This window comes from Sphaeramia orbicularis, chromosome 1 (genome assembly GCF_902148855.1).
Source record: "Sphaeramia orbicularis chromosome 1, fSphaOr1.1, whole genome shotgun sequence".
Lineage (NCBI taxonomy): Eukaryota > Metazoa > Chordata > Actinopteri > Kurtiformes > Apogonidae > Sphaeramia > Sphaeramia orbicularis.
Genome location: NC_043957.1, coordinates 42774736 through 42786379, shown reverse-complemented (window position 1 = coordinate 42786379; position 11644 = coordinate 42774736). Strand labels below are relative to the sequence as shown.

At 37.5% G+C, this 11644-nt stretch overlaps 1 pseudogene; it reads right to left on the bottom strand.

The window, feature by feature from the left end:
* Positions 1-1073: 1073 nt before the first annotated feature.
* Positions 1074-11644, bottom strand: part of LOC115417855 (2-hydroxyacylsphingosine 1-beta-galactosyltransferase-like) — a 34862-nt pseudogene continuing 24291 nt past the window's right edge.

Genomic DNA, 11644 nt, shown 5'->3' with positions numbered 1-11644 from the left:
AGTAGCAAAAAAGCCAATGGTTATTTTTACGTGACTGTCAATAGGCTAATACAAACCTTCTATGCCCGTTTTTTTTGTTTTTTTCATACACTCAGTCAAAAGCTGTACAGTGATCTGAAGCACGCAAAGCATTGAACACTACCAATGAGATGTACACATCAGTATTCAAGCATACTGTTTACACAATATTTGCATTGTAAAAGGCCTCTTAGAGAATGTGAATCATTCACAACTCATAAGGTAATATAATTACATCATAAGTGTAATCTGACAATCCTTTGCAAAGAAGAAACATCAAATGGAATAGAATGAAAGTCCTACTTCGATGGTTTAAGTTAAAATGTGCATTTGCAACATTATCCAACAAATACATGATAGAGGGACGATGTTCCATGTCAAAAATGGCAATGAAGGGACCCAATAATTTATAAATAGATGGTGAATGTGGAATGAAGATGAGTGACTGTCAAAGCGGATGAGCATAAATCACCTGACCAGATGAGGATGATCTGGCCCGGCCTATCCACAGTATTCTTGGTAGTTATTACCTTCATGTCTTCTAATAAATGCACAATAGCCCTTTTCACACTGGTAAGCCAGACAGGCCTCAGCTGAGCTATTCTCAGCTGCAGCAAACTGTCAGTCCAGTGACAAGGAGACACAGCAGAGTGCAGCCACCCGTTGGCACTACCCTGTGAAAAGGTAAGCTAATTAAAATATTTTTTTGTTTAAAGTAGGACCACCATGAATATGCAGCTAATGCAAATGTACAAAGCACAGACCTGTGCGTGCTTATGATTAGTATACTACCAGTGGTTTTTCTTTCACCAATGCAAGGACACAACATTGTGCTAATATTAGCTCAGAGGCGGGAGTGTACATCACTTCAGTTTCATAAGAACTATACATGTAATAAATTAAAAATAGCATCAAGGTTAAAAGGTCCATGATTAAAATGCATTTTGTACAGTAATAATAGATGTGTCCTCTATTTACAGTTTACCATACACTTACTGAAGCAGAGTTTGCAGTTAACAATATTAAATCCTAAATATTTCATAACTTATCTTCTTTTTGTTTATTTTTATTCTGAGGATGAGGGGTTGGCGCTCAGAACTTGCCCTCTGGTAAGGAAGGCAGGAAGACAACAGAGAACATGCAGGAGAGAAGATGCACATATAGAAACAATGTTCTCCACTGTGTCCTTCCTGTGTTTCTTCCTCGACAACTTTCCAATTTGGTGTTGTATTGCTGTAGCTGCTGTCGTTAAGAGTTTTCGTTAAATTTGTCTCAGTGCACACATACACATACATCCACACATGCAAACACACAGATTTTGAGCACCCGATGCCCTGTTCTGTCCCCTCACAACCCATTGTGCATCCTCCCACAGGATCTTGCTTGACTGAGTAGCAGTTGCCTCTTGACGCAGACCTAAGACCAGCGTTGTCTCCAAGCTTTTATAAAACCACTAAACCAAACATAGAGCTGTGTCGTTGGGGCAACTTCTTCCTCATTCCTCTTGGCCATGCAAAACATTAATTCATCTTCTTCTCATTTTTTAAGGAGCCATTGCGTTTGTGTTTCCCATTGGCCATGCTCTCACTATGACAATGTCGTTGGCCATGTTACCATCATCCCTGGTGACGCCTCCTCTTCTGCTCTGATCTCCAAACTTTGCCCTCAGCATTCGTCCCCAACCGGTTACAGAGCAAAGCTTATAAGAGCCACTGCAGCCGCTACAGTGAAAATCACATCCAGCAGGAAGTACTGGTAGAGGGACACATCATATACAGCAGAGCGTAAGTGGTTGGCACCTGATGACGAAGAATGTAGCTGATCCAGTAGACGGCCCGGGTCACAGGATGGCCTGGCTGATCTTTGTGAATGGTGGAAAGAAGGCGTGCTTGTGCTGGCGGTACCCTAAAAATAACATTTATTTTACTGATATTGTCATAGAAGCCTTATTTTTGTATTTTGTAGATGTAAAATAAGTCATTGAACTCTGTATTAAAGTATGGTTCCATTCTCCGCATGTACTCTGGTCAGTCAAAAACTGGATGTTTCAGCAAGATAATGAAACACAATCGGGGCCTGAAATGCTAAGAATTTGGTTTTGTTATATTTTCTTGTTAGACATAGCCAAATGCTTTATGCTATTGCTGTCTGATGCAGCCACACCTTTGAAAACACACAAAAAAATTCTACAAATATTTCATTTTAATATTAAGATTGTATAAATTTTTTTTTTAAAGTTGAAAGTTTTTTCCCACTACTGTAGGTGTTTGTAGTAAGATTTTTGTAAGATTTTTGATTTTATTCTTGGAATTAATGTAAATTACTCTTTTGTCCTAGTTGACCAAATCGATGTCAGAGCTCACTTTCTTGAACAAATAAAAAAACAAAACTCAAACAGTGTAAAATGTTGTTCTAAATGTGCTTACTAAGAACTGGATCAGAAAACAAACCTTATTAACTGTCACTCACAGTATGCTGATGCAGTAAGTGGTCACCAGATGGCACTGATAAACAATAACCTCATATACCAAGCAGGACATGGAGATCTAACCTGCTGTCTTTAATGACGCTGGTGAGGGCTGTGTAGAGGTCTTCCTCAGTCATCGTCTTCCAGTGTAGCATGATACCCATCCCTTTGGCTGCCACACGAGTCATGGTGTCATAGTGGTCTCCAAACAGGGGAACACCTACCACAGGCACCCCATGATACATTGCCTCGTAGATGCTATTCAGGCCACCGTGACTCAGGAAGGCCCTTGTGTTGGCATGACCTACATAGGAGACAGGAAGCAATGTTATTTTGTGACATTTCTTACAGGTTACATACTTTTTCAACATTTTTTTTTTAAACTCAGTGTTGCTACCCAACTTCTGAAGGTGGGAGGAAGACTGTTCATGTCTTGAATGTGTATATGATTGTACAGTTTCAATAACATTCAGAGAATATATTCAACCAATGGAGACACAGCAGCTCACTTCTGTATCATCAGCTGTGGTCCTTATCTGGTTTACTAGAACTAACATCAGTGATCCTGGATAGTTGGTATCATGAAGCTGATTGTGATTAATATTTTGCCTCTTTGATCGTAGCTGAAAACTCAAAGTTTTTGTCGAGGTCCTAACATTATCATCGATTTGACCTGGTCAGCGTCTAATGTTATGGACAGGTTCAAGGACACCAATTTGATTTACCAATGTTTAAAACTGAGCCTGAGTTAAAGCTATAGTATGCAGACATCCCAAAAACATCCGTCCTGCAGCTTTCTCCTCTTTGTCCTAAACATAGACTGTATTTAAAGATATATGCAGTTCCATGCTGCTATGGAAAAGTGAAGTAAAAAATCAAAGTTATATTACATTTGTGACAAGCCTACGAGTCTGTAATGATTACCAGTCACCTGATTTCTATTCCTGTTTCTGAAAAGATCTGTGACTGGCAAAAATCTACCATCACAGACTATTTTTTTTTTAATCCTGAAAACAAAGCCATTAGCTGGTATTTAAGTCTGATTCCTCTCAGACCACCTGAATGACAATATGCTGAAAGGTTATTACAGACGTTTGCTCAGTAACACCATAAAAATTCTGTCTATTGAAACTTGAGGCCAAAAACATCAGCTAACCCACTAATCAGTATTGTACTATTTGGGTGTGTCTCTGGAACTTAGGTAGTAGTTAGTAAGTTAAAGAAACAGTTTGTGCCCCGAACAAGGAAGATAATCTTTTTCATTTGTCTCAATATATTAAAGGATTGTATTTCACTGTTTGCCTTGGAATGACAACAATTCAACAGGTATGATCCTACAGGATCCAGTTTTCAAACATTAATGTGTTGACGCAGGTAAAACCACATTTAAGTATATTTACCTGTACATTCAACCAGGATCCGTGTGTGCACAGTATGGACAAACCCACATAGCTGTTAACATGTATGTAGGCCACACAATTATAATGAAAAATGAACGTTGCTGGCAAATATCAAGTAGGGCAGGTGGATATTTGTATGATGTACTCTTTAGTGCTGATCATGAACATATGAGCTCATAGTTCTATTCTATGTTTATAGTTCTATTCTATTTTTAAACTATGTTCCTGCTGCACCGTGGACCTTTTCTGTACGTACGTATATGGCAAAACTGACAATAAAGCTGACTTTGACTAATGACTGAAATATGTCTTGAAATGAACCTTACAATAATGTCATTAACCTGAGGAAGCCAGTCATCTGTTTCTTTTAAAGTTTTAATTAAAGTTCATTTTAACATTGTGACAGAATTGGAAACCTCAAATTTGAACAGAAATGAAAGTACAATTTTCCTGAGATATGGCAATTCCTCTTTTTCATTGGAGGACTTTCAGACTATTATCTTTAAAAATCCTAAAAGCTCAACAACAGCATCTTTCACAATTGCACAAGTTACTCAAGATAATCCTAAGATTTTATTCCAGACGTCTTTCCAGACCACTATGTACTAAAGGGCTTTTTAGGTCTCCACTGTTTCACCATGACAGATAATTAACATTTTTAATGCCATTCCTCTTAATACGTCACATCATGACCCACACAAGGTAGCAGGAAAAGTCAAGTCAGTTTTAAATTACTTACTGGAAGCATTCAGACCAGTCAGATGAACCAAAGAATTAGTTTTGCCAGTGCATGTTTAATGACTATCATACCAACTGTCAATAACTAAATGCTTATTGGCACAGAGTAGTGTACACCTGCCGGTAAGTATGAGAGGAACTCACACCTTACACCTGCCCCACACAGAGAGAAAACGCCTAAAAAAAAGCGAGGATGAGTGAAAGGTGTCAAAACATGCCTCCAACCAGTGCTAGACAGGAAGACTCTGCCCGTGCTACAAAATATTGACGCTTTTCAACTGCAGGGGACCTGTTCAGCTGAGTGATACTTTGATGTTCCGGTGTAGAGAGTTCCAAAAAATGGAACCTGTCATAGCAAAGCCAGCATGAAACTGCTGCAGTGTTAATCAGTAGGTGTTTTGGGTCAATTACTGGTAACAGCTTGGCTTTCTGTGAATCTTTTTTAAGGTGATATCAAAAATGTATCAGGTAGCAGATGCCATTCCCAACACTGACCCCAGAGGAAAAGCGCAATTAATAAGTACGGTTAGGTCGACTCGAGTCCCTATGGAAGTGGTTCCCAACCTTTTATGGCTCGTGACCCCATTTTAACATTACAAATTTCTGGTGACCCCAGACATTCAAAACACAGACAATTTTTCTCTAAATTTTTTTTTTGTCATGTAATAGTTTGCTATACAATGTTGCAAATAAACATTAATTTTAGATAATATTTAGTCTATATAATGTATATTATTATTATGGATGGAGACAGAAAAGTCAGGTGTAGATTACTGCACAAAGTGAGAATTTTATTTTCCTTGGTCAGGATATGTACAGTCAGTCCAGCTTGGATTTAACAAGACTGACAATTAATACTGAACAAACAATAACTCAAACTATAAATTATGAAAGAGCTGCAGCATCTTAAACTGACCACAATGAACATTTGAAAGATAAACAGTACCACAGTGCTTCAGTTTCAGCTTCACAGTTTGTCATGTCTTTTATGGATTGTGATTGTCCCTCTCAACTCACCATATATTTTTTATTACTAAGTTTTTATTTTTATCTTTATCAACCACTAGAAATTTCAGGTGACCTCATTTGAATTCCACACAACCCCACATGGGGTCCCGACCCCACGGCTGAAAAACACTGCCCTATGATGTGGTGAAAGAGCATTATGTGGATACTATTAATATACACTACATGATATAACTATTGATTAAAAAATCCATTCAATGTACTCACCTAATAGGTCATTCTGAGGCATCCAGTCAACAAGCTTGGTGTTGTTGCCAAGGTTACTAGGAGGGACTCCTGAGAATCTAAGCATGGAGAAAAAAAAAGATAGAATAAGGAACTCCAAACAATACGTATTGACTGATGAGAATTTGTTACAGCAGGATGTTTTTTTTTTTTTTTTATCATTTTCTGATGTTTTATGAAATCAAAGATAAACCAAAAAAGTAATCTGTAAGGAAAAACATCAAGTTTAATTTCACATTGTCTCTACAATTCATCATTATTATTCATTCTATGTGAAAAAAGTATGGATGATTTTGTCATACAGTTAAGGTAAGTTCAGTAAGAGTATTTTTTAATACTGTATGCTTATTATTAACAAAATACTGCATATATACCAGGTTATTTTAGCTGATTAAATCAAGGATATTGTGCAAAAAAGAACAACAATGAGGAGTTCATATTGACGTAGTTCTTCTGAAGGGCTTCACTCATTCAAGCAGACATTTAGAATTTAACCCTTTAGTTTCTCTGTGGTGCTGATGAATGGTATGTGTATGCTTGCTGGCAGCCGTAGTGTGTGTATGTAAGAATTTTCCAACAAATACAGCGCACAATACATATGCATGCAACATTATGACCGCCAGCCTTCCATCCGTCTCCTTCCCTCCCTAACCCAAAGCCTTTCATCTCTTTCTTTCTTCAACAAAGCACCAATTCACTGTCCTGCCAATCTAAGCCTACATTCATGCAGCCAATTATCAATGACACGATTCATTTGGCTTGGTCTCTGTCCCTCTCATCAGCCCTCTTTCCTTTCCATTTCAGTTTGGAAGGCGCATGCACATTCTTGGGCCTTACTCAACGCGTTCTACGTAAAGCGAAAGTTTAGATCAGTGTTTCACTTCACTCTCATGTAGAAAGTATGCATTTACCTGACACATGTGAGCCATTACGGAAAACTTGTTCCCCATTCCAGACATTACTGCTTGCCAAGAATGGTAATAAATATGCCAACATTTCTGACTACAGACAATGCGAACACAGTCTGATCAAGAACTCCCCCCACCTCCCCATCAAGGTTATTATCATCACCGAGAACTAACGAAAAGATGAAAATTTGAATTGAAAAAATATTTTCGTTAAGTGAAATAAATAAAAACTATAATTAAAGGAAAAAAAATGATAACTAACTGAAACTGTATTGTGTGCTTACAAAACTAACTGCAACATGTAAAAATTGTGGATAAAATTCCCTTCGTTTTCGTCTTTGTCAATGTCGGATTGATATAAAATTGATTTGTTTTGCACGAGCAATTTTAGCTGACGGCACTTCACGGTCCGTCACTTCTCGTCCCCACTCTACCTGGCAACTAGAGCTACGTTCACACTGCAGGCCTTAATGCCCATTTCTGATTTATTGCTCAATTCTGATTTCTTGTTTGGCTGTTCACATTATATTTTAAATGTGGCCCGTCTACAGATTGCTGTGTGAACAACACACGCTCCTGAAGTAACCGGCATGCGCACTTGATCATTAATGACATCACGCACACAACGGTGTTTAAGAAAGTGAACATGGCGGCAGTCGGTGTACTTTATGGTCTAATGTTAAAAACAATGTGTGGTGGCAGCCGGCAAATTTTTGAGTGGGTGATATTAGACAGGATGAAAAGGAGAAAGAAAATGAATATTTAAATGATGTCTCAATGCGGAGCAATAACTGCAGCATCCGTACAGAGGAGTATGTGGTTGGTGTCAGAGTCAGGTGGTGGGATTGGGATGTGACTGGTTTAACGGAGCAGGAGTTCTTCCAGAACTTCAGAATGTCAAGGAATACCTTTCACCTCATTTGTCAGCGCCTTGCCTCGAGACTTTTGAGGCGAGACATGTTGTTCAGGAGACCCATCTCCTTGAATAAGCGAGTAGGAGTGGGGCTAAATTGGTTTGCAACAGGGGCAGGTTACTGCACCTTGGTCAACCTGTTTGGCATTGCAAAGTCCTCCGTCTGTGTAATGTGTGTCATGACCCCTAATGACATCAAAGTCGCATTCTATGGGACCTGGTTGTTCAGATTGCGGTCACATTTTTAAAAATTCGATATGTATCTGATTCTGTACCACGTTTGAAAGTGGCCCAAGTCTGATTTGAAAAGATCAGATTCCATGTGACTTGTGCTGTTCACACTGTCATGAATGAATCTGATCTGAGTCCACATAGGGGCAAAAAATGGGATTTGGGCCACATTTGCCTGCTGTCTGAATGTAGCCATGGAGACTAAAGTTGGGAGAAAGCAGCAGAGTCCTGTATGGGTTTTCTTTGAAAATGATAGCGAGGAAGATAAAAGCTATGAAAAAACTAATACTAAAACTAAACTGAAACTAAGCATTTAGAGAATAATGAAAACTAATAAACACTAACAAACCTGCTCTAAAAACTAATTAAAACTAACTGCCTCTGCTGTGTGTCATCATTTGGAAGTAGATCAGTATATGACTGGTCTTGTTTAATTTACCTTGTGTGTGTTGTGGCTGTTTTCTGATGATTTATAAATTTGCAGGGTTGATAACTCAAGTACTTTAGGTATCACAAGTAAGATGGGGAGCAAGGTTATAATAGTTTTGGATTTTTCACTATAGTTTTTGTTTTTTAGTTTTGACTTTTTTTCCACTAATTTAGCCATCAGTATGAGAATGTACTTAATAATTACCACAGGACATGTACGAGTGCTGTTTATGGCTGTGATAAAAACAATACTTACTGCACCTGGACTTCCTTCTTTCCTTTTTTTCGCTTACAAAAGGTACATTTATCTTCAGTTGTGCAGTTCTGTATCCATGGAATCACTTATTTCTTTCTTTGCCTTAGACTTTCATAACAACTTTGAACTACTTCCATTTATTTTTGCCAGATAAACAAGATTATATTGTCATTTTTTGTATTCTGCATATTTCCTCTAATGTCTACATCTTGCCCAGCATGTTTTTTTCTTTTTATGGTCACAAAAAGTGTTCCCTATTAAAGACTACAGTAAGAAATGGTCTTTGTAGTTTGTGGCAGTATTTAACTGGAACACGGTGTCTACTGCAAACATTTCTCACTCTGGAGATGTTTAATTATTTAAACAAAAAAGCTACACGAGTCTCACCTCTGCATTTTAAACATATACTGTATCATGACAGAGCATTTTGTTACATACCAGAGCTACAGCAACTTGAGGACAATGAGTGTTCAGTTCAGAGCTGTTCCCTTTGTAAAATAAAACCATGCCATTTTAACACTGAACATTTGTTACATTTACAGTAATACAACTAAATTAGCTAAAACAAACTATAAAGAAACTGAAAGCACAAAAGTAAGTAAAGGCAAACTGATTCAAGCAATGCAACATTTCCAAACTGTAATTATTCTGGCATGGACACACCTAATGAAAGACCTTAGAATCTACATCAGTGTAAACTCTTTAGTGTGTTTGTACAGGCAAAGGCCTGCACCAGTGTCTGCACACAATTGCAAGTTCAAATATTAACCAAGGGACACCACATACCTGAGGAAGTCAGGTTGGGGACAAATATGCTCTTGGACTGAAGCTTTGTTACAAGAGGTTTGTGAGACCTACTTATACATACCAGAATAGACCAAAGTATCTAAAACATTTTTGGTCTGATAATGCATTGTGCAACCTTACAACACTTACTGTGGGTGTTTAAATAATCATTCTTTGGTTCTTTGTGAGATGAAATAGCAAAACCATCTGTGTGTGAACATGGTCAATAATTCACTACTCTGGGATAACACATTAAGGATTAACAGATTTGAGAATGGTGGTGTGAGCATTGGGAAATGAGTAAATCCAATTTCCTTTTTTTTTCATCCTCTATCACTAACTTCCTCTATCTTTTTCCATTTTTTCAGTGTTTTCCCACTCAGGTCATGTTAAAGAGTCAGAGCTGTGTCATTCTGGGTAAATTATTTGATCAGATTAGATTTGAAATCACATTTACCTCTGCTTACTCTGCAATCTCAAACATTTCAGATAACAGTGATCCTCATCCATATATTGTGACACATTAAGTGTAGAATAGACAACTGCATGCAGAGCTATATGTAATAACCACAAAACTATGGTGAAAGTATGGTCGGAGTATGGACTTTGAACACTTATGTGTCACTGTTAGGTAATATTATTGGTTGCTGCCAAATGAAAGGAAATTAACTAATTGTGTTCACATCTGTTACAGTGCCAGGTGCGAATCAGTGAGGAGTGAGAAGAACAGATACTTTACCTCCAGACGACACGCTGGGGCAGCCTGGCAAGGGCACCTGCCAGTTTGTAAGCAATGTCATGGGAGAGGTACTTGACCCCAGCTCCAAATGACACAACAACAAAGCCATGCTCTGCTGTGTCATTCACCCATGCCTCAAAATCCTGTGAGAATAGGAGACAAAGATGACAAGAGTGAAAAATAAACCCAAATATTTCATATGAACAACATCTGTAATTGTAATTTGCAAAAAAAAATATTCTGATAAGTACTATAATGTGTTTCAACTGCAAAAATACTTGATTCATTCTTTCTTTTCCCTTGACATCTCCCTCCTTGTAGAAAGTAAGTTAATGGCTAGGGCAGATGTTTACATGACCCATATTGTTATACTTTGTTAATTACAATTTAAGAGCACAATTCAACCCTTTGACCATGCTGATTTGCATGTTTTAGATAAGCAATCGCTATCAGTGAAACAAAGCCTTCCCATAAACACAGTGCACTATTGATACCATCTTTACCGTTTTATAGATGGACATGAGCTAACTTTACAGCAGTTATTGACTGACACTGATGTTAGGAATGATTTATAGTTCACATGTGACCAGATGAAGTGTTCATAAAACTAACTGAACTTTGCCGCTTGTGCAACTTTATGAAACTGCAAACAGAGCATGAGTTTTCATGGATATATGTATACACAAGGTCAGTGATCAGTCATTGTTGAGCTAAGAAACAATCCCCCTGAGGCAGATTGTAAATATATTGTCAGTATTTAGAAGAAATAAATATCATGAATGGAATAAAAAAAAAAAAAGTATGCATGCCCATTCCAAAATACATAATAATATACTGTACATGTCATGAAGTGCTGTTGTTGAGTTCTTGTTTTTGGTAATTAGTGTTGCATTTACACACCACCATTTCATATTACAACATAAATGCAGTAAACAACCTGATGACCCTGCATAATATTATTTCCAGCTAACCTTATCAGCAAACAAATTATTTTGTAAAGCATGTGTCTCTTAAAAGTGTACCTTGGATATGCATAAACTAACAATTGCCCTAATTACTCTAATAAAACCAGATGAAACTCTCCTTGTGTACAAGTACATCTTGCTTAACTGATTTATGTCTTGAGAAGAGTCATAACTGTAAGCTCTTATAAAAAAGAAATTAAAAAATGGAAAATTAAATGACGAACCACCTGATACATCTGACAATAATGACTAATATTCAACAAATTAAAAAACATACTGAAACATATTTTTTTTCCAAGTGTCCTGGAAAGAGAGCACACAGGCTCAAGGCTCACATCGTTTATAATTAATCCTTATATCTACCTACCCACACCGGGTCACCTCAACATCTTAGATCATGAATCATCTACTTATCATAGAAAAAAAAAATTACATAACAGTGCTTTCAATAATGTTGTTCTTCTCTCATACTTCATTGTAAATGGTCTATTTACCAGTCATTAACCATGGCATTTTACAGGTATGGTATTTTCTGTCTGCACT